Source organism: Centruroides sculpturatus, unplaced genomic scaffold, assembly GCF_000671375.1.
Source record: "Centruroides sculpturatus isolate CEXI.00-Female unplaced genomic scaffold, Cexi_2.0 scaffold853, whole genome shotgun sequence".
Classification (NCBI taxonomy): Eukaryota; Metazoa; Arthropoda; class Arachnida; order Scorpiones; family Buthidae; genus Centruroides; species Centruroides sculpturatus.
This window is the reverse complement of record NW_019385032.1, coordinates 74,568-99,636: the sequence shown is the minus strand read 5'-3', so window position 1 is coordinate 99,636 and position 25,069 is coordinate 74,568.

The window sequence follows — 25,069 nt, the reverse complement described above, 5'->3', positions numbered from 1 at the left end:
AAAATTCTAATCACTAAATTAATGTAAATATTTCAAATTATATTTACATTAATTTAAAAAACTAAATAATTATATATGATTATAGATAACGTTCTGTTCGTTTGCAGAATAATTTCATAATTTTGATGTTAAGTTGGATATATTTTTTATACATTTACTACTATTTAATTTACAGTTAAATAGCATAAAAATTATCCTTTGTATTATCTGCTTCATTACAAAATATTGTATAATAATTATAATTATTCAAATGGTGTTCTTAGAAGAAAGTTCTCTTTCAAAGCTAAACCCATCTTTTCTACTTAATTTTATGTTTTTGCTTTATACTTTACAAGTTAACATTATTTAATTATTAGCTTATTAAATATTCGATTATTTTGTAAGTAATTTATATTATAAAATATTTACATAAGCCGTAATGAAAAATTATATACAATTACACTTTGATCTTTCTTACATGAACATATGTAAATTGGACTCTGCACGTAATTTCTATTTGTAATATTTACATTATATACATTTAATTGTAAGATTTTTGAAGTTGTAGCAAATATTATTTATAATTATTACTTTATTCATGACTCTAGGTTTTATATTATCACAATGTATCTACAACTATAACAAATTTTAATTACAATCTATCTGAAATTGGCAACGTTTAACATCAATATTTAATTAAAGTAATTACAGAAAGTAACTTGAATTAGATCCTTCTCACTCTTCTATTTTAAGATCATTGAAGAATGATCAGCTATAGACTCGATATATTATCATATTTCAAGTCAGGATGATCCAGAAGGAAGGGTGCATAGAATTTTAACTCGAATTTGAACTCTCCTAACAGAAATTTGCATTAATGAAATTTTAAACAAAACGTAATTTAACTTATTTATCATTTAATATTTCAGCTTATGATATTTCTCAGAACAGTCTAAAAATTATAAACTTCTTATTAAACTTTGGTATCATGGTGAAGGATTCATTATGATTTCTCGTCGTTCTGTCTGCAGAAAACTATACTTGATAAATTAAAGAATGAAAATATGCCTTGAAAATCGGTAAAATTTTTCGTAATAAAATTTAAAATATCTCATTTTATGGAACAATTAAACCAGACCGGAAGTTTGTATAGAGTTAATCAAGTCTTCTCACCCCTAAAATTTCCATATCTGGTCTCGATTTTCATCTATTTAACTCCGTTCTCGAGATTAAGGAAGGACAGACGAAAGTAGGAATGAAAGATTATTGGGCAACAATATGAAAATTGTAGCCCAATAATCGTAGGTAAGGAAGAGCCACAAAGAAAAGGTTAAGTTTGCCAATGTTAATTGTCTTCCTGTGGAAAGGGTGTGTGAATACAGCAAATTTTTATTCGTATTATTTTTTTAAAATTATACTTTATTTCCTTTATAGAAATATGGATAATACATCATAAATTATAAGCGTATCAACTACAGCAAATAACAATAATTTAAAAGCGCTTTACAGAAACAAAAATAAATTGTAGACGTTCAATTCTTGAATGGAAAAGGCACCCATGAAGTAAAAAAACAAAAGATAATTTATTACAATAAAGATATTAAAAGGAAAAACGAGGTATTAGTTCCTTTTTCTTACATAAATGTTCATGTTCGTAAACAATTTATTGACTATGACCTCATTTAATGGGCAAAAATTTCTACTTTTTTATGTATAAAAAGTCTATATAAATCTTCTCATATAGAATCCATCCATGTAATTTTTACCATCATTTCAAATAGTAGACTATTATTATTAAACTCGTTTTAGTTATTACGGCAGGATATATGTAGAAGCCGATCCTTCTTAGACTATAATTATTAACTTGGATTACTCCTACGGCCATATTTTCAAATCAACATAAATGTCGCCTGTATTCGGATGTAATAAAGAATAATTTAAAAACTTAACTCTTTTTATTAGTTATAATTATGCAAATAAATCAGAATTATATTGCTAATGTAGCAAACGATTAATAAATTGCAATTATATGATTAAACTTTAATGAAAATTAATAAAATAGGCCTATGAACTATTAGTTTTATTAATTTTCTAATAATTAATAGTCGACCATACAAGAGTATTCCAAAGAAAATTAGAATGAGTACTTTTCCCCCCTTATAATAAGGCTTTTGATAGCTGGCCTAAAGGCTATTTATTCAATGGATATCCTGGAAACAATCTGTGTTGTGTTGTGTCGTGCGTGTTTATATGTTTTGAATTGTGTGTGTGTGTGTGTGTGTGTGTTACATTATACAGAGACGAAAGTACTCTCATTTTAATTTTCTTTGTAATAATTTTTTTAATTTATTCTTGTATCATCTACAATGCATTATATAAACTTGAAAATTACGAAATAAATATAGCCGAAAAATTAATTACCTAAATAAAAATTGTTAATTTAAATACTTAGAAAGTGTTTTTTGTTTGTTAACTTATAATTTATTTATATATTTTTTTAATTAATTGTCGAATAGTTGAACTGAAATGGATTTATTTAAGGACAAATTTAAATTTAAATAAAGGCCCTTTTAATATTATAAAGTTAAATAATATAAATTCTAATCTTGAATTTAAGCAATTAATTAATGAATAAAATTAAAATGAATTCGTAGCCTATTATTGCCAATGCATAATTTTAAACAGGAAGTCGTTGAACTTGCTTTTTTAATTAATTATTACATAAAATAATTTACATAATATTTTGGAAAATTTATAGTTTATAAGTTTTTGAAGACTTTTTTTAAATTAAAAAACAAATATTTAAAGCTATAAATTTTCTAAAACATAATTAGCATATTTTATCTACTGCAAAAGGGATAATTTTCACATTAATTTATTGAAATGTTTTTCCTTTTTTTCCAGCAACAGAAACTAGTAATTTCTGTGGAACAATGTAACTTTTATCTTTAAAAATTACTATAAAATGTAACTTTATTCAAAAATATTATTTTATTCCCGTATTATTAGTATTTTTTTTATTACGTATAAAATAGAACTTAATTGAATTTACGATGTAGTTATATGAGAAAAAAATCACATAGTTGATATGTTAAATATATAATATTATAGATAACAAACGAAGCGTAACGCAATTATATATAAAAATTCGATTTTTTTTAGATCCAAAATAAACATATCTTTAGTGGAAAATGTTAGATGAGATAATCCATGTGGCACATCGCATGTGGTTGAACTCATAAATTTTAAAATTATTTATAAAAGTTGAACTAATATTTTTATATTGATCCATCTCCTGGAAAGATTTGAGATAAGAAACCAGTTGTAAAATAACTGAAGAAAGCCTAAAGGAATAATTCCTTATGAGTCATAAAGGTTATTGTACAGTACATACAATACTATTTGTATCTATCCTTTAAAAATATTTTTCTTTAAAAAATCATAAAATATATACTAAAATTAAGCACTTTATAAACTATTTCAAATCGTTAACTAACTTTTAGGCCATCCTCTGTTAAAGAAAAAAGAAATTAAAAGTAAAACAATTGAATTTTTCAGTACATCTCTAAGATGATGGCACATTTATAAAAGAATAAATTATAATCATTATTTTAGTTGTTTCCAAGGACAATTTATTAGATATTATCTATATTTTATAACCTAAATTAATGATTTATTTAATATATTTCCAATAATTCCGTCAAACTAGGTTAAGTAGTCCTCAAGGGAGGATGGGAACCACGTTTTAAAAAGGTAGGCAAACAAAGACAAGATCTCAAATTCTATATTACAAAGGTGTATTTCTTGTAGAAAAAAATTATTTTACGCATGATAATAGGGGAGAAAAATGTTTAAAATTTTTGATACAATCTTCCAAATTTGAAGAATATATAATGGCTACTAAATTTCAGTGGAGGATGACTTGAATGCCAAAGCAAGAACCATAAATTGTGATTTTGAGCTTAGTGTTTATATGAATGATTTATGGCTCCGAGACGAAAGAAAAAAAAACATCTGTCGTGCTTTAAAAAAACTTTAATTTATCTTTTTAAGTTAAAAAAAATAATAATAAATAAAGAAAATTCCAAAATTGGGAAGAATAACAATAAGCCTGCAGTTTCTTTATTGAATTTCCTTTAATCTTCTGAAGCAGGAATGTGGTATCCTCTTACAAGTGGGTTGAATAATAATGTATAAATTATATTTAATGAAAATATATACTTAACAATAAATAATTCCTAGAATTGAATTAATTCTCAAGGAGCAGTGAGTGATTTGATGATGTCACACGAAGTATTTGTGTAATAAACTTTACGAAAAAATATTCTGAATAATCAAATGAATATTGCTAATTTTTAATCATTTTTATTGAATAACTCTAAAATCTAATTCCAATTCTTCCAATTATTTTGAATTACGTAGAGATACAAAATAAAATCCTTCAGTAGTTGGAAATTAAGTCAAATCTACGTCATACAAGAATTGGATACTAAACTATAGCTTTAATTTAATTTAATTTAGAGTAAATTACATATTAATTATCTTCAATGATAAATAATTAACACAATACTTCATTAATATTTAATTGTAATTAATTTTAATAATAATATACTTTTAATAATAATATATTTCCATATTCTCCTTATATTTTTTATTACAAATTATAATTTTAATAAGTTTTTAATCATTTAGAAATAAATGAATATCATTAAAAAATAATTTAATGTTTCTGTAATTTTATAATAAATACAGTTTTAAAAATTAATTAAATAAAATTAATTTTTTATGATATTTAAGAGTTAGTTTTAATTGTAAGATAAACGCTTTAAGCTCATTAATGGAATATTTTAGCACCTTTTTTCCCCTTATCTGTACATAGAAATAGAAAAATTAAACGTCTTTTTCCTTGTTTTTTACGTGTTAGTACGGTGTTAAATTGGTGTTTTAGAAAAAATATTTGTAGAAAAAAATTCATCTGACATTAATGTGGCCATAACATTTTTATTTTTATTGCTTATTTGACCTTACCTAACTGATAAACATCTTTAATGAGATCAACTTAAAGGATCATTAGTTAATTTAGATAGAACTTTTTCTCCAATTCTCGCTATAAAACTTATCAATCGAATAATCTGTCACGTCAGGTAACGATTAAATTTTTATGAATGGCAAAATGAATTCTACTCTTTGATTCATCACGAACTAACAATAAAAATTTATGGCCTAAGAGGTTTAGAAAACGATAATTAATACTTAACTTACAAATTAATTTTATCACTTAACTATTTTGTGAACTTTTATATCAAATATATATCAATATTCTGTATATGCAAAGCCAGATTAGACCTGGATCTTACGTATTACAGCGTAAGAGGACTTTTCCTTCACTAAATAATAAATTTTACGTGATGGTCTAAGCTTTAACACATAAGAGGCCTTCCCATCATCAAATACAGTAATAAATTGTACGTGACTGTCTACACTGCATCTTTGTATAGATTGTTTAGCTTAGAGAAGAAGGTGGTATTATGGAACCTCAATTACATTATAGTGAATTGTAAACAAGGTATCATAACTACACCCACATTTTTTGTGCGAAAAGTACTGGTAACTATTAAACTAAATGTTCCTAATTGGATTTTTCACTAGTGTAACTATAAGTATGGTTTTTGAAGGCTTCTGTACAAAAAGTCAGAAAGTAGGCTCAGGGAAAACTGGGTGGTAATATGGAACCTTACTGTATGTTTTCAAAAAATGCTTTAATGTAGCTAAAAACAAATAGGAAAGTACAAAGAATGTTAAATAATTACAAAATTATTTACTCCAATGTATTTTATCGCAAAAATGCTTTTATAATAGAAAAATATGACCTCCATCAACAATATATATTCCAGCAGCTCTTTTTCAATATTCTCACGAAGAGTAGGCTTTCTACCTAGTGTCTTTTTCACAAATTGCTCCGGACGAATGTCTGCTTGCAAAGAGAGAGTTCGGAAGAGTTAGGTTCCATATTTCACGCATCGTCATCTTGAATTAACTTATGTCTGTCAAGACCAAACTTTAAAAAACGTGAACATCACATAGATTAATATGTACCCCTAAGTCTCTGGAACGGAATATATGCACCAGCGAACCTACAACTACACGATTTATATTTTAGAAATAATTAAATTCACTTACCATTCAAAACTTTCGAATTTCTAAAAACACAAATACGCTGATTATCAACGGACAACCGTTTAACTGAAGTGAAACGGGTTTTCCCCTTGCTATGGATGTCTGACTAGTGCAGTTCAGCCACAATCCGCTACAGTTCGCCTTTATTATCAGTTCGAAACGGACGGGTTCCATAATACCACCTTTTCCTCTACCTATAATACAATACAATATATATTTATATATACAGTGGGTGATCGGCTCACGAACAAATCGGATAACGAACACTTTCGCGAAAGATTTTTATGTTCGGATAACGAACACCTCACAGATCAAACACAAGAAGAAGCGACGTAAAATAATGAATACCGATTGGTCTTCAGGCAACAATTCGAAACTTTTTGGAGCGCGGGAGACGGCGACATCGACGCTCAACCCGGTTTATACTGCTCGGATAGTATTTCTCCGAACTTTGAAACTCTCCCTTGTAATTCCAACCTTTTATTTTTCTGACAAACAATTCTTTTATAGTATTCGCGAGAATGTCGGGCGGGCACTCGTTAAGTTTTGCGTATTTATTTATTTTCGAAAGGTGAGAGTATAATAGCAAAGGTAGAGAGTGGGCAGATATTTGATGTTGCTGGGCAGTATGGCTTGAACAGGTCTACAGTAGGCCTCAGTTCAATCTTATCTAAGATAGATACTGTATAATCAAGAAGACTCAAGCAAATTAAGGAGTAACAAAAATCACATCTGAGAAATAAAGAACATTGAAGAGCTCATAATGGAACCTGAAACTGATCTGACGACAAAAGAACGCCAAGAACTCTTGAATGAAGAACACCAAGAAACTCGGCAAGATAAAGAGGATTAATGCCTATATCTGCTATTAAACATCTTTTGAAGAAGTGGGAGGATGTCAGAACGACGGTCTTAGAATGGCATTCAAACCAGGTTGAGGTTAATAGGCTTGGGGATCTCTACAATTACAATACTATTAATTACTTCTGAAAAATCCTGAAGAAGAAAAAAGCAATCGACATTAGACAGATTCTTTAACCCCCCACAAATGGAAAAAACGTGACTAATAAAAATTCAAGACTGTCTATACAGTAGAGCGTCGTTTATCCGAAAGTCGGTTATCCGAAAGAATTCCAGTCGCCAAATTTAAATTTTCGCCAGTGCTGTGGCGCTGCAATCTTTGGCTGTGTCTTGGGCTACTCAAATATTTTACGTTTTTGATACTAAATTAACTTCTGAAGTATAATTTTTTATTGTTTTTATATTTTTCAATATATTTATATTGTTTGTACAAAATAAAGAAATAATTTTTAACGATACAATAGCCACGATTATTATTTTAAAAAGTTTACGTTAGGCTTAACATCGACGAAAATTCAACGCGAAGCGACACGAGACGGAGAAATATTTTTTCGTACATAATCGGTTATCCGAAAAATAAGTTATCCGAACAACCCCAGTCCCCAATTGATTCGAATAAACGACGCTCTACTGTATATGTATTTTTATTATTACATATAAATAAACGAAAGTATATAATTTTTATTTTTTATTTTTTGAGGTCTCCAGAACGAATTAATCAAATTCTCATAAAAGCCTATAGTAAATCGATAATCGGTTAACGAACAGTTCGGATAGCGAACAAAGTCTTAGAACGAATTATGTTCGTTAACCTAACACCCACTGTATTTTAAACTAATAAAGTGGTTATAACTTATTTTATGATTCGATATTTTATATACATTTAATAAAATGATCAAGGATATAGGCCTATAAAATTTTGTATATATAAACAGTTACTTCAAAAAGTTCATTAACCGTATTTTTTGAAGTTTTCTTTTAACTGAAATGTTACATTTCTTTTAAAATAACACATTAAAATGCCATTAATGTATTATAAAAAGGAATGCCATTTCTTTTACATATGAGAAGTGAACTGAAATTACAAGTTATTGGCAGTGTTCTTTACAGATTGAGCTGCTATATTTAAATTTTAGTTTAGTCTACATGCAAATAAGCCCTTTTCTAAAGTAACAAATAGTCTCATTAACTTATACAACATAAATTATTCCTGTATTTTGTAAATAAGTACTGTACACTAGAAATTGTCAGAGTTTCGATATTTTCAATATGGAAAAATGTATATAAAACAGCATTGAAATTGTTTTTATGTAAATAAATATACTTATTTTATTAAAATCTAAACATTTCTTTCTGTTATATTAGTTTTCAAATGAGTGAATTGATGGCATTCCATTACTCTACGTAGCGATCTGACTAGGGGTGATTTCTGAGGACTCTGTACGAGAAACTGGCCATTATATAAATGAAGAAAATCCGGAAAACTTCACATGACCAGCCGGATAATCAGGTATAAAGAACCTACAACTACACGATTTATATTTTAGAAATNAAAACTATTTAAAATAAAGTGTAATTAATATAAATTACAAAAATTAAGCATTTATATTGCTTTAAGACTTAAAGGGTGAGGAGAAAAATTCCGAATTTAAGAAGCATTCTAACTTTTAAATACAGAAAAATGTGTCGAAATAATATAATATTAAACGAAATTAAACATTTTAATTTGTGATAATATTAAAATTAATTAAAATCACAAATAAAATTTATTTTAATGTATATGCTTATAATAATAGTTATTAATTTTTTAAATAAAATAAAGGTATACAAATATTATTATAGCCTACATGATTTGATATAGCCAATGTAAATTTATGTCAGTGAAATGTTTATTAATTATTATTCTTCTGCTACAATTTAAGTTTTTTCTTTATATATAAATAGACTTACCCTTTAATTTATACTTGTGCCTATTAATATTTATTTTGAATTATTGTCCTTATTATCACGCCTCTTTAATAAATCTGTTGTTAGTTTTTATTTGTCTATACTTCTAACAAACTGTCAATAAAATTCAATTTTCTTTTTTTTTAAACTTGATCTTGATTATACGATACTATAATTTGAATATATGAACTTTTCTATATTTTTTATCCATAAACTTGATCTTATCTTTCTAGAACATTTCTTGTGTTTCGTTAGGAACTGTCGCGAAATGTGAGGAAAATCCTTGAAAAAATATAACTGTCCATGTCAAATTTATTTATTAACCATTAATTAATGCATTATAAATTATAATAAAATGAATAATTACCTAGATTTTAAAAGCGATAGCTATTGGCATATTTTATATTTATCTTCATTATAAGATTATTTGGGTGATGACCGCTAAATTTTGGGGGTAAATAATGGGCTGTCTATTAAGTAGGATGTTCAGACCACCCGAAATACATGTTTTTCTTGAAAATCGTTCGTCGGAGAAGATTGGGGATTACTTTTTTTATAGTCAAAATCCGCATGAAGAATCGCTTGGTGACATTGTCGTCAATCAAAACCCAGTTGAAATAAGACCTGACTCTGAATTTGCATATCGAAGTTGGGTATCGTTTGATACAGATTTTCATAAGAAGTTAGAAAATTTTTGTGTCATCGTCTACCGTTTATAAAATAAACCAGACCTTTCTTTTGTGGTTTACATAATAAATAGTCAATACATAAAGTTTCTAATGTAAACTGAAGTGTCCTTCGTTTTATTCTAAATATTCTAGAATTATTTTCCTAAAAACATCTTCGACACGAAGAATCTCATGCCTGCACGCTAGCATTTTTGTCTTCATACGTTCTAGGACACCCCCTCATTAGTAATTCGTCCACGTTAAATCAGGTAATCGTGGTGACCATGATACTGGATCATATTCCAATTTACCTGTGTTATGTATCTTTCGGTTCAGAACTCGGCGAACAATTCAAGAAGAACGTACAGGACAACTACTATAATGGAACACCAGGTATTAAGGTTCTATGTGCTCTGGTTGTACATTTTTTAAACCAATGCTGCCCAATAATGTGAATTGTAGATATTATCATCATTGATTTTGAATTTCGTTTCATCGGACCACAGAACTGGGCACTGAACGGATTTCTATATACATATATAGCCTAGATATGAAATAGGCCTATATATCGGCTGTGTGAGTAGTTTGAAACACAATTCTGTGATTTGGAAGAATAAGAGCCAATGTCAAAGATGAATGCCTATAAATTGGCCATCGTTTTCTCAAGCCACAGAATTAAATGTGTAAATTTTTTCTATAATTTAAACACTATCAAACAACAGAAAAATCCGTTAAATATTCAAATAAAATACAATTTTTTAATTTATAAATTTTCGACATTTTTACTTTCTTCTTTAAACAATAGATCGAATGATATCTTTCATTCTATTACTTTTATTTGTAATCTATGCGAATAATACTGTATAGATCAGAGGTGTCCAACCCGCGGCCCGCGGGCCGCATGCGGCCCAAGGCAAGTTCCAGTGCGGCCCAATAAACGTGTAAACAAAACCGACAAATGTTTAAATTTTTTATTATTTATTTATTTCAACGGCATAAACTCAAAAAAAAAAGTTTCACAAAGCCGTAAACCTTTATTCATATTTTATTTTTGAGTGGAAAGAAAATATTTTCAAATATTTGGAAATGTGTGAATGCGGAAGGATTACTAAATAAAGCTGGAGTTGTGACTCAAAGGATTATAGACCCAAATTTGGGAAAAGGAGGGAAAGATGAGAAAGGACAAAAGATGTAGTAGTGAGAAACGTTAAATAGATCTTCTGTTAAGCAAATATGGACCCGTAATTTTTCAACCTTTTTCACTTCTTTATCTTTTGTCCTTTGCCTCTTTTTCCCCGCACTTGGGTCTATAATCCTTTGATTCACAGCTCCAGCTTTATTTAGTATTTCTTCCAACGTTGCAAGATTTGGCTAATTGGGCCAAATGTGGCTACTTTTTTTTGCTTCACGTAAAAAATATCATTTGGCGCTTTGGCTACTTTTTCGGCTACATATTATTTATAATTATATTAATTGAATAAAAATGCACTTTAAAATGATGTTTCATCGCTTTTTATTAATTACAGACCCAAATAAAACAAATATTTGTGTTTTTCAAATAAATTTTCTTTACTCTCTTTTATAATAAATGAATTTATCTATTTCTAAGTAAAAACTGAAAGTGTCTGTAGAAGTAATTTTTTAAAATATCCTTTTTTCTTGATAAAATTTTAATACTTATTATTATAATCTAGACATGTTAGTTTTTAAATATACTTGTATATTGGGCCACAAGTATATATTATATATACTTGTGGCCCAAAACTCCTTGACTTCTTCCAATGCGGCCCAGAGAAACAAAAAGGTTGGACACCCCTGGTATAGATGGAGTTGATTAAGAATAGCTTATAATAAATATTTACTTTATTGGTTTGTGTGTGCAGGTGTGTCTATGTGTATGTGTGTGTGTCTCTGTGACGTAATTATACCATTACTATAACAATGAGTGATTATTCTTTGATAAAAAGTTCTTGGTTATTTGAATTGAAAAATAGACTGTAAATACGTAAAAATTTTTCTATTTGTTTTTCTCAATTAAATCAAGTTAAAAACATATAACCTGTTATTTTTTTATTTATACAGATATACAGAACTATTCTATTATGGAATTTATAAAATTAGAAATATTTAATAAAATATAATATAATTTACGTAATATATTTTGGTATAATTTACATTCTTTTAACTTCTGTACTCTAATTAATATCCTATCACGTATATTATAATAGTTTTCTTATAATATAAAGACGTTAATTACATCAAAGTTCTTCTAATCGTCGTAGAAGTACAATATTATAAACTATATTTTAACTAATATTTTACCTTACAGTTTACCTCAATATTACCTCATATTTTATATGATCTGGACCTATTTTATTCGCACATCAATATCATTTTTTCCTTAGAAATTTTTAAAATTTAAGCCAAATTAGTTGAAGGCCTTTAATTATTTTGAAGTCAGTTGAAGGCATTTAATTTTTGAAGTCAGTTGAAGGCATTTAATTATTTTGAATTATCAGTTGAAGGCCTTTAATTATTTTGGAAAATAATTAAAGGCCTTCAACTGTGAATAATTTTAGTTTATACTTTCTAATTTTGATTTTTTTAGCGGAGTTTTTATGTAAAAGTTACAGATCTGTTCCATTAAATATTAAGCCAATATTCTGATTTGTTATTTGAAATACCTGATAAACTTCTTTGAATAGAGTTTTGTACACTTGAATACAAACATAAGTACTATTTAAACATACACAGAAAAAAGAAAAAGCGCACTGTACGTGTTTAGAAAAGAAACGACCCATTTTAATTCAGCTTGTTCAATGTCTAGACATTGTTTATACTGATTAGAGCTGCTTAATATTTTCCTCTTAAAGTATTTAATGACTACTTTAAATCGTTTGGGTATTGTATAATTACAGCTAATAAATTTCTTTCAGATTACAATCGTGTAAAAGAGAAGATAAGAAGTTTTTATACAAAAAAATACTGCTTTCCTATTACAATACATGACCGTATTTTGTAGGATAAGTTAAATAACACGTGAAATAAATATAATTATTTAAAACAATTTTACTTTATCATAATTACTAAATTTATATTTATATTATTAGGTACAAAGTATTATATTATTATATAGGCCTAATAAATTACGCATTTATTTTATATAATACACTAAAATAAAACGAGTTATTCTATCAATATTCTGTATAAGAATTTCCGTATCTTAACCTATAAGAATATTCTTTAAAGTTTATGAATAATCTCCAACTGTACAGAGCAGGGATTGAAACATTAAAAATCAATTTTCAAGACAGAAAGGAGTTTAAAATGAAAATAATAGCTGTTTACTATATGATAATGTATTAATATTAATAAATTATTTAATATCTAGAAGCTATAGATTGTATGTAGGAAAAAATAATAAAATTAAAATACTAAATTTTATTAGGAATAAATTTAACGTGTTTTGAATATAAAAGTATAATAAATATTTTTAGAAATAGGGCAATTATTAATACGTTATTTCCATCGAAGAAATTCAAGTAAACAATAATTATGTTATCTACTTAATACTATATTATAATCATTTACTTAATGCTATATTTATTATTAAAATGATCAACAGTTAATTTATTAGGAAAAACTATGGATACAATTATTCCTTCTGAGTAAGAAGTTCATTGACAGTGTGATAGAGCATTCATTTTTTTCTTTTTATTTTTTAGTTTTTGGAATTGGGTTATAAACAAAGCAATCAAAGTTAAGCTTAANTAGTAATTAATATTTTGTGTAATTATATATACAATAAGCACAATACAATATACAATTAGTTATTTAAAATTCTAAAGTTTCTATAGAAGACTTCTTGATCAATAGCGAGTAACTTGATTGAACTATGCCTTAAAGCAACTGTTGAATGCATTTATGCATTAAACAATTGCTTTAAGGCATAGTTCAATCAAGCTTTTATGCATTAATATGTATATTATTTTTAGGATTAAAATTCTATTTAAGACACAAAATAATATATATATTTTAAAATATAATATTCACAATACTGCTTTAGTGTAATAATTAACTAAGCATCACATATGAGTGGCTTAATCAGTAATTTCATTCTGTACTGTACACTATAAGTGAATATATATATATATTCACTTATAGTGTACAGTACAGAATGAAATTACTGATTAAGCCACTCATATGTGATGCTTAGTTAATTATTACACTAAAGCAGTATTGTGAATATTATATTTTAAAATATATATATTATTTTGTGTCTTAAATAGAATTTTAATCCTAAAAATAATATACATATTAATGCATAAAAGCTTGATTGAACTATGCCTTAAAGCAATTGTTTAATGCATAAATGCATTCAACAGTTGCTTTAAGGCATAGTTCAATCAAGTTACTCGCTATTGATCAAGAAGTCTTCTATAGAAACTTTAGAATTTTAAATAACTAATTGTATATTGTATTGTGCTTATTGTATATATAATTACACAAAATATTAATTACTAAATTAAAAATTAATATAATAATTAAAACTTACCAACAATTAAAAACTTTATATATGGAAGAAAAGTGTAACAAACAACTAAAAAATAATTAATGTAGATTAAAAAGATTCTAAAATATGAATTGGCCCGGTTATATATATTTTAATTATTATTAATTTTTAATTTAATAATTAATATTTTGCATAATTATTATATACACAATAAGCAATTATGTTTATTGCACAAATGAATTTGGAAAGTGTACAATTTTTAATATTTAGAAAACAATATTTTAGCATTAAACTTGTGCAACGCTAAAATATTGTTTCTAAATGTTAATAAAAATTAGAATTAAATTAAATTTATGTTGATAATTTGGTTTCTTTGGACTATTTCTTTATTTTCGTTAGCTTAAGTAGAATCGATTCCATCCTCAAGATAAATTCCTACTTGACAGAAAACAACTTTACTGAAATATTTTTATTTGTATTGTCGATTTATATCACAAATACGATAATTTACGATCTAATAAATAATTTTTAAATATAAAAAAATGTCTAAACTATGTAAATATAACTTGAAATGCATTCTAGAGTAAGAAATTTAAGATTAGTCCATGGCAGAAATCATGCTCCTTAGTAGTTAATGACCAAACAAGTTACCTAAACCCTGGATTAGATCGGTGTAAATCATGATTTATATTAGAGCTTAGACTAAACCTTGGTCATAATCGACTAAATTTATTTTCTATCAATTATATATTAAAAATAACTGTTTAACTTATTAAATCTATGGTTATTTTGCCATAAACTGTATCGTATTATAATAATAAAAATGATAGACTTACCTGTAAATTACACTTAAACTTTAAATAATGAAGTTTAAAGGTTTAATGGGTTTCCTTCCAACACTTTAATGCCTAAATAATTTATTAGATTAATTATAAAATTAAAGATGATGATGATTTATTCCATTGTATAAGAGCATTGTATAAGAGCATCTTACTTATCATCAAGGAGTAGAGATTTAGACTCTAAGTATCCTTTTACCTATATTATAATGAAAGATTTTGTACACTTAACACACACCATTGACAAAACATAAAAATACTTTCGTCAATTTTTCAAATTATCCTCGATAATTTCTTACAATATTTCACGCGAAAACTTTTTCCTTCCTCTCACGTTATTTGTATGTCTTTTAATATCTAAAGATGAGGACAAATTAACAAGGGTCAAGAAGTGAAAGTTGTAAGATTTCCTCATACTGTCTCGTATTTTATTTGTTTCTAAATTAGAATCATATATATATATATATTGACATTAAAAGATATATATATATATCTTTTAATGTCAATTATTTATTGATTAAAAGTTTTTAATTTATTAAAATATGTTGCATGGTGGCATTATAAGAAGTAATTTCAACAGAGTTTAAAGTAAAAATAGTTGATGTACTTTAAAAATTTTCAAATGTTTGGTGTGTAAAATATTGAGATAAAGAATTAAAAGAGAAAAAATGGATTAAATTGTCATGAAATTAATTTTTTATTAGTAGAAATTGAATTATGTTCTCTGCTTATTGCAAGTGTTTCAATAATCGGCACTAAGTGGTTTCGTCTATGCGAATCACAATCATACTACTGCCCACGTGACCCTCGCCCACTTTTCTTCCTAAGGACCTGTATATACAGTACTTGTTCTGTATTATTATTATTACTATTAAACAGAACAAAAATTTTAGAAATTTTTGTTCTGTTTAATAGAGAACTGAAGCTGATAGAGAGAACAAAATTGAAGCTGGTAGAGAGAACAAAAATTTTAGAAATTTTTGTTCTCTCTACCAGCTTCAATTTTATATTTACAAAAGTCTAATTCACAGGTGTGGAAAGGGATGCAGAGTGACGTCTCCATCTTCATTATTTACCATAAATTCGGATGATCTTGATTGGGTTTGACCCAGATTTTTAAGATTTCATCCTTAAAACATAATAATAAGAAATTATGCTTTAATTTAAATAAATTTTCATAAAGTAAACGTAACCAATCATTTTACCGTTTTGGAACTGAATTTACTTAAATATATTTTTTTATTGTTCTCTAAAACAATGCATTTTCATTTTAAAATAAAATTCAGGAAAATACAGACAATGTCATCAATTATTTTTTTTTGAAAATAAAAATTAGATTTAAATATTTATTCTCTACTTTCGAAATTTCTTTTCTTTCTTTCTCGTATTTGATTTAATAATGGCTTAAGAATATTCTAAAGTAATTTTCCTCCAGTTATTATATTTTTTGAATAAAGTAGCGAAAGTTTAAGGAAGAAATGCTTAAAAAGTATCCTTGCCTCGCAACAAACAGAACTTAAATTTTTTAAATAAAAGAAATTTAGTTTTTATTTATAAATAGAAAGAAAATTTACTTAAAATTTTACAAATAAAATTCGTTTTATTATTATAAAAATGTAGAATTGATAGAGTAAAACAACATGGACGATCTGCTCTTGGCAGATTTTGTAAATTTTTACCTCCTCATCCAGTTTCAATTTTATATCTATAATAGCCTGTCTTTTAATAAGATCTTTCTATGAAAACTAGGCATAAAATAATGACTTTCTATGGGAAACTAGTCCTATTTAGGTGTTTATGGTGAACTCGTCCTATTCAGGTGTTTATGGTGAAATAGGTTATTTCTAAAATTTCACCATTCAATATACTCTTTCTATTGATTAATATATTCATATTTTCAATTAAAAAAGAGTTTTTTAAGATTTAAAAATTATTTTTTTCTGACCTTACAATTGTAGAAACAATAGAAATTATTCATTGAAGTTGTTTTTTTTTTATCATCACAATAAAGACTACTTTGACCTCTGCATTAAGAATGACCCAATTGCAGGTCTGTGCACCTTAAATGAATTGTCATCTCCAATAAAAGAGAACAGAAATCACATGATTATATGCAAGTCCAATCTTAGAACTAATCATAGTCTCATTAGTAATTTCTTAAGAATGAACTTCGTGTTATTAGCCTCGAGATAACACTAAATATGAATAGATTTTTATATGAATTTAATGAATTAATGATAATTTTTGGTTAATTAGAAGGAAATATTTTTGAAAAATTGATGATAATTTGATATCAAAGACATTTTTTTAAGTCATTAATTACTACTATAAATAAGTTTTTTCATGTATAAGAATAATAATACAGGCTGACTGTATGAAATGACTCTAGTAAGGCCCATTTGGCTAGGATCCAGTTGATCCGGACCCTTTGTAAATGCTGGATTAACCATCAGGAACTAATGATTAAGCAAAATAGGACATCAAGGAAAGGGAGTACCATAGAAATTTTCATTGCCTGATTTACCATGGACTAAGAGGTCCACAGAGGGGGCAAACGAAACACTTGCTCTCTCCTGAAATCGAGTAAAAAGTTCTACAAATTATAATATTAAAGTGATTGAGATTTGTAAGCTTATACCCTCAACTATGATTGTATTCTATAATCTACTCCAAAAAAATTAAATAAAAATTTATTGATGTAATTATTTGTTTCGTAGCTTTGTTCTCCCCTTGGAAATTTTCTGACGACTCCCCTGCCCTGGATCGTATGGTGCAAAACTGAAAATTATGCAGTTGAACCAAGATCCACATGAAAAAATATGATAATGAAATAGTCCCATAAAGAAAAAATTAATTTGTTAGCGTCATTCATTTCGAAAGTTAAAATTTTATGCTTCATTATTGTTTATATTTTGAATTACAAATACAGTATATGGGTGCATCAAAATCTTTTAATTGCCTAGAGCTTCTAAAAGCCTTAATCCAGCCTATTTCTATGACAGAAGGACCCGAAACAATCTGCTAAATAAGCTTTCCCTCACAACTAGAAGGCCTCATATTTCTTACAAATTGTTTGTTCCATCGCATAGTTGCTTCACTCGCTTAGTTGTAATTATTTTCATGTAATTTAATACAGTGGGCCTCAAAAGGCGTTGTTTTATTGAAGAAGTATTCTGTACGAAATTATTTAAATTATATTTAAATAATTTCGTACATAAATACAAAATTAAACTATTCTGTAAGTCACTCAGGAGCTCACTCGACTTCATAGAAGCTCTACATTTCGCATAAAATTACATTGCATTTTTTAAAGAAAAAAATAAATTAAAAAATTAATTATTGTACATTCCCATTTTTATAATAGTAAAGAACTGTATAAAACTATTATTATTTATTTAATGCCTTAAGCATTTTATTTAAATTCTACTTTTCATGCATAGCATTAGCCTGTTGACAGTGTATAGTAGTATCTTTGATCGAAGTTCATAATGATACTCAATCATTTATTGTTGAAAAGAGGCTGATATAAAGGAAGAATAAACAACCTCATTTACTGATTCTAATAATTATACAGTTGCGCCTTTTCAATAGAAAAATAAAATGAAAAAAAAAAAGAAGTCTGGCTGGCTGCCTTCAATTTTGCATATTTATGCATCGAATACATGCATTTATTATTATTAATTTATTTTTTATTGCTGTTATATATTTAAGTATTAAATTCTGAAATAATTTAATATAAAAATTAAACTCTTTTGTATAAATTACAATTTTTCTTGTTGTAAAATTTTTTAAAAAATACATATGTAATTTTTAATAATGCAATTTAATCAAAACCAGATGGCGCTACGAGATTTGAATATTTGAATTTGAATTTTTTTAACTGTGATTGGATGGCTGCAAATAGAAATTAATTTTAAAATTTAACACTTGTTACAGAAAGGAAGCCGAAAGTTTTCTTCTTGATCCTGTTTCGTGCTGCTTTCGTATATTGAAATAAAATAGGATGTTCAACGTACGTGACTGTCCGTAGTTGATATAAATGACATTTCTGTACTTGTCCTTTCTCTGTTCGTAATTGTTGGTGTTTGTCCCGTGTTATAGCCTAATTTATGGACTACACGGGAACTGTAAGAGGTCTTCGTTATTTTCATTTTACTTATTATCCGTGCCTTGTTTTCTCTGTACCTGTTATGAAGAGTACAGCATAGTTGCTTCACACGCATTTTTTAAAATTATTATTATTATTAATTTTTTTCATTTAATTTTTCTAACTTTAATGTGTAAAACTTCCTGAAAAATGTTTAAATCTTCTCTTATTTATTGTTAACTTATAACATTCTTTCTTGCTTCTTAGTCGTTTTCAATACGGCTTCATACATAATCTAACAAAGTGTATTAAATATGACACTGCACCTTAGTTAAATTCTAATATAAATTTCAAATGCAATTCATGTTGTGAATATTGTACAAAATATAGTTGTAAGCTTCTTGCCTCCAAAAAATTAATTTAATAATTATCACAATTAACCGAGTAATCGAGGTAACATTAAGAAATTAAGACTTTTATTAGTGGAATGCATTTAGGTCCTCAATAGGTCCTCCTCAGCCACGACTACATAAATACAGATACTTGATTACTTTGCTCCATTGCAGTTTGATAAGCCTCATATCTCTATCTCAATTAATTTAACCAGTTGGTAATTATTAAATTGTACAAAATGTTTATTATAATAAAGTGAATTAAATAAAATTATAAGAGATTTAATTTTATGGCTGCATGAGGACAGAGGCATATTCAGGGGGCAGATGCGCACCAGTAGATAAAACCACTGAATACTGGTAGTTGGTCACGGGTTCGAGCCTCAGCAACGAGCTGGCCACGTGGAGTTTTCCGGGTTTTTTTTCTCATATGTTGAACACCCAAAGGGGCCAGTTTTCCGAAGAAAATCTTCCTGGAGTCATCCTTCTTGACATATCGTCCATGTGTAGCTTCTGCCCTATTCTACCAAACTAAACCCCCCCCCCAATCAGTGGGCAGGCAAGTCCCGTCTGACACTAGTTTTTTAGATCTATCTACAAAATAGAATACGCACAAATGTTCCCGATACCTCTCTAACGATGGCATGTAGACGATGTTGTGTGCCATAAAACGGAATTACGTTAATATAATTTTAAAAAATGATTTATTATAAAAAATATTTAAATTTTTTATTGAAGAAAAATCACTTTGTTTGGCTTAAACAAGAAAATTTTGTTCGAATTTTTATCAATTTATCAAACTATATATACTAAGTGATGGCAAACGTATGGTAGATTATAAGACATGACCGATAGATCTTTCACAATGTGACCTAAATGCCCTTGCGCCAATAAAATACGAAATATCATACCTTGCCAATCATGTTTTGATATGTTTCAATTGTTTTATTATCAATATAATCGACCAAAATACTTGTGCTATTTCTATTCTTCAATGTCATTAAAACTAATTGTGTATCTGAAAGATTCGCCATTGAGTCCTCTCTAATGGCCAGTTTATAGTCCTTAATGTTACAAATGACTCTAATTACAAAACAAAAGAATCTCGACGGAAAATTACATTGAAAATTTCTTTTCAATATTAAATTTGTATGTAGAGATCTAAAAAATTTAATTATTTTAGTTTCCTTTAATAAAAAATAAAGATTTTCTTTTACTTTTATGGCTTTTTTAGAAATAATTTTTTAATTTAATTCAATAAATCATATTATTACTTACTACTTACTATAAATTCAAACGAGGCAAGAGAAATTGAAAAATTTCATGCAAAATGACGATAAAATTATTTTCAAACTCCACATAATTTTACTTGTGTTTTATCATTACACATCGTAGCATAGGCACATATCATAAATCTTTGGGTATGTAACATTATTCAACTTTAAATTGTTTATTATTGGTGCCCATGCAATGTTGGCATCCTTGAATAAAGTTATATGAAATTATCCACTAAGTGGAACCTTTGCATATATATCTTCAATTGTTAAAATCAAAGTTTTGTAAATGCCTTACTAAATGAACTTTTGGTATCAAAATGGGGGGAATGTACCATTATTATGCAATACTTAAATGCGTCAAATATTCGGAAATAATGCCCAATTTTTGGATACTCACATTTATGGATCATAATAGGATTGGATTGCATTAATAGAATAAGATAACTGCCCCATGTGTTGCGTTGGACTTTTATGTGGAGGATCGCTCGTGTGTTGAGGACTTTTTATGGAGACGGGCCCCCTATTTAGCATTTTAAATATTTAGTTGTCTATAAAAAATAAAAACGGGAAACATCTCGCATTTTTTACAATATTTGAATGTTGAAAAATTGAATATATACAGTATTAACACATTGTGATATCGTAGCCATGCAGGGCTGCGGATTTTAATCATCTTTTAATTTAAAAATCACGTGACTTCTGGTCCAAACCACAGTTTCGTATATAGTTAATTGGAGCCTCTGTATCTGGTATCGATTTTCATCGTTAATCTCGAGACAAAGTTAGATAGGACATACGGACAGACGATAGTGGGAATATACAGTACATGTATACAGTCTAAAAATTGTAGTATATAAAGACTACCGCTAATTATACACATTTATTAAATTTTATTAATAAAATGCAAAAATATTAGATAAGTTTAATAAGAATTTATAATTTCCTACCTTACGAGAATGAAAAAATAGTTATAATATCTAAATTATAAAATTATTATTATTTTATTATCTTTTGTTTAAAATTTTACAAAAAATAGCATAATTTAAAAGTTTGCCTCGGGTAAAATTTTTAAAAAGCTGATAAACTTGAATCTGGCAATTTTTTATGTAAATATTACGAAGAATTTCATTAAATCCTACGCATAAAATATAATAAAATCTTTAACTTTTTTCTAACCATTAAAATTTTATTCTTATTTATATTTTTTATAATTTTATGGCTGCAATTCTTTTATAGATAAAAGATTAAAAATGACAAATAAAATTATGTTATTTTGAATGCGGAAATGCTAAATTTTCATCTAATATTTAGTAAATTTTTGGTTTTAATGAGAATTTATTAAATTGTAATTTCTAAATCGTAGGTTCGAATTTTGCTTTAGGTTTGAATGTTCAAGAAAAAATTAATTGTAATTCTTCCTGGCGAAAAGATCGCCGTAATGGCGAATTTGCTGGTGAAATTGCTATGTGGTGGTATTCCTAATTAGCATAAAAAAATAAATTCCTAATTAGTGAAATATAAACCTTAAATATTATATATACTTATTATATAATACAATAGATAAGAATTTCTCCGTGATACATTAAAGTTGGTGTATGTACAAAGGATTTTTCAATAGAGATATAATCATATTTTTAGGTTGAATAGTTTGAATGAGATGATTATATTTATGGCAAAAAAAATTATAAATTAGAATTGCCATTAAATTAAGGTCATAGATTTTTTCTGAATTGTTAAAATTCTTTTCAAATAATTGATTTTTTTCCTTTTGTTTGGAATTTTATTAACATTTTAAGTGAAGTTCTATTTATATCTTGTGACAGTGTCCTATTATCGTTTATCTATAGGAAAAAATCAGTACAATGTATCAATATTGGATTATACTGTATAATAAACTTTTTTCTACTTAAGTTATTGACTTATATTTGTGTACGTGCGTGTGTAATATGTTAATGTGTATTTGTACACATACACACACAAAGATTAACAAGACATAGAAAGATTATTCAATTTATATTCGCTTTACTAGTAGAAAATATTATTATTTTCACTATTCTTTTGCAAAATAAGTATGTGGTATGAGGCCATAAATCCTATCTGTGAAAAAAATTTATAAATGGTTTTATCGTTTAAATTAATTCAGACTATCACTACTATTCAAGCTGTTTGTAATTCAGTTGTTAGCCTACCGCTATGGGGGGGGTCAGGCTAGTGCGAGTTTGGATCTTTTCTCATCTCTCATTCAAGTTAATCGACCCCGACAGTAATGAGGTAAATATGGCTAACCTTACAGTGCACTGGGTTAACATTGCAGTGTTTTTCTACAAAAGCTTAAATTAACATTTCAAAATTTATATAAATCTATACTTTTATTCATTATTATAATGTTTTTTCTACAAAATGACTCAAAATAACGCTATATTGCTTGTAAAGATGAAATAAATTAAATAAATAATGTATATTTTTAAGTATATAAAGTACAAATAAGCTTAAATACAACATGAAAGTACTGTAATTGGAAAATGAAGGCGTATATCACCTTAATCGTTAGAACAATAGCTATTGTAATTAGTTTCATTTCCATTTAATTGTAAGCTTATATATAAAGACTATCACTAATTACTATAATGACAATATCTCAACTTAGATATGGCGTATTAAACAGATCTTATAGAATCATTTTAAAGATAAAACAGATGATTGATAATATAAAACAAGTACATCTAATATCAGATTTTGGCGTGACAAATCGCGTTATTACTCGTGAACTACGTTTCGAGTCAATAATTTCCTTACAAACTTGTTTCATAGAAACATCCCCTTAACCTTAAAAGACAATCTTTTCGATAATAATAATTTCTTGATTTGAACTGTTGCATTCTTTAACAGTAGCAAATCCAGGGGGCTATCAGGAACTAGTTTGTGTTAATAGTTTGTAGATAGATTTGGAAAGACTTTTACCAAAAATATATGCATATGAGGAGATATACACCTCATTACTCAGCCCTAGATCTGCCTTGATCCTGAGAAAAACAAAGTGTAAATTTGCACATTCAAAACATTGATTCAATGTTATGGATAACGGGTTTGCTCCTAAGCTCTCTTCCTCCATCAAACAATAATATATTTTAAAATATGAGGCCCTAAACTGCACCTTAGTAAGCGAGGCTCTAAGTTATGTATTGTTATAAATCCGGATTCTGGTATGCCCCTTCCTGAATACATCTCTGTTCTTCAGTGCAATCTTATGACAAAAATTTATGAGAAAATCAGATTTATTAACTGAATTTATTGCTTTATTAATTATTTATTCATTTTACATACTCACTCAATCTCAATTGGTCGTAATTCTAACTTTGAATTTAATCGATTATTTATTATATTCAGCTTTAATAGGTATAAATATTAATATGTATCTTTCAAGGAGGTATCTGCCTATGAAACTAAATTATTTAAAATTTTGTCAGGCTTTGAATAAATGTACGCCATTTTCCCTTAAATTGTATTGCTTCGTTTAAAAAATAATTCATCATGTAAAGTAAATTTTGTATAAAATTTTAAAAATAATAGCTCAATAATTTTATATTACCTTGGTAGACTGATAGATAAGAAAGACTTGATTGGGCACTTTACACATTTTAAGTTATTAAAGTTTAAGACTGCACGAGGACTATTGGGATTGAACTTGAGTAATGGGCGATCTTCCACGGGGATGCCTCCCGGGAGAACTTTCTATGATAAATTGGTCCCTATTTAGGTGTTAGGCACGTGAAGAAAACTCGGTAAACTACACGTGGTCGACTCGTTTGTGAGGAATAAACCCGCGAGCAACTACCAATGTTCAGTGGTGCATTCTGGTTTTATGAGGCCCAGACCCCATGTACAGTGTTGACTTCAGACATTTCGGGGGAATTTTCGGGAATCCTCTAGTATCCTCGTTTGTTTTTTCAACGCAACCTTCAGAGAGTCAAGTTTTGCACCTGCACTATGCCAGCAATCTAGGGTCCCCAGATATGGCACCAAATTTAAATTTCGATATTCTTACTACAATAATGAGTTTATAAAAAATTGGTTTGGGGAATCCTGTTGGCGGGAGGCCCCAGGCAATTGCCCTTTTTCTCCATAAGATAACGCGCCACTGGCAGTTTTCTACTACAGTTCAGTGGTTTCATCCAATCAACCACTAGTGGGCCACAAGGACTCTTAGAACATTCTGTATTAATACAGTACGTTTTTTTATATTGATAAAATATAATTTAATGTTATAAATGTTTTGTAAATACACTTCTAAATTAAAATAATTTATTTTTATAAATAAAATTTATAAAT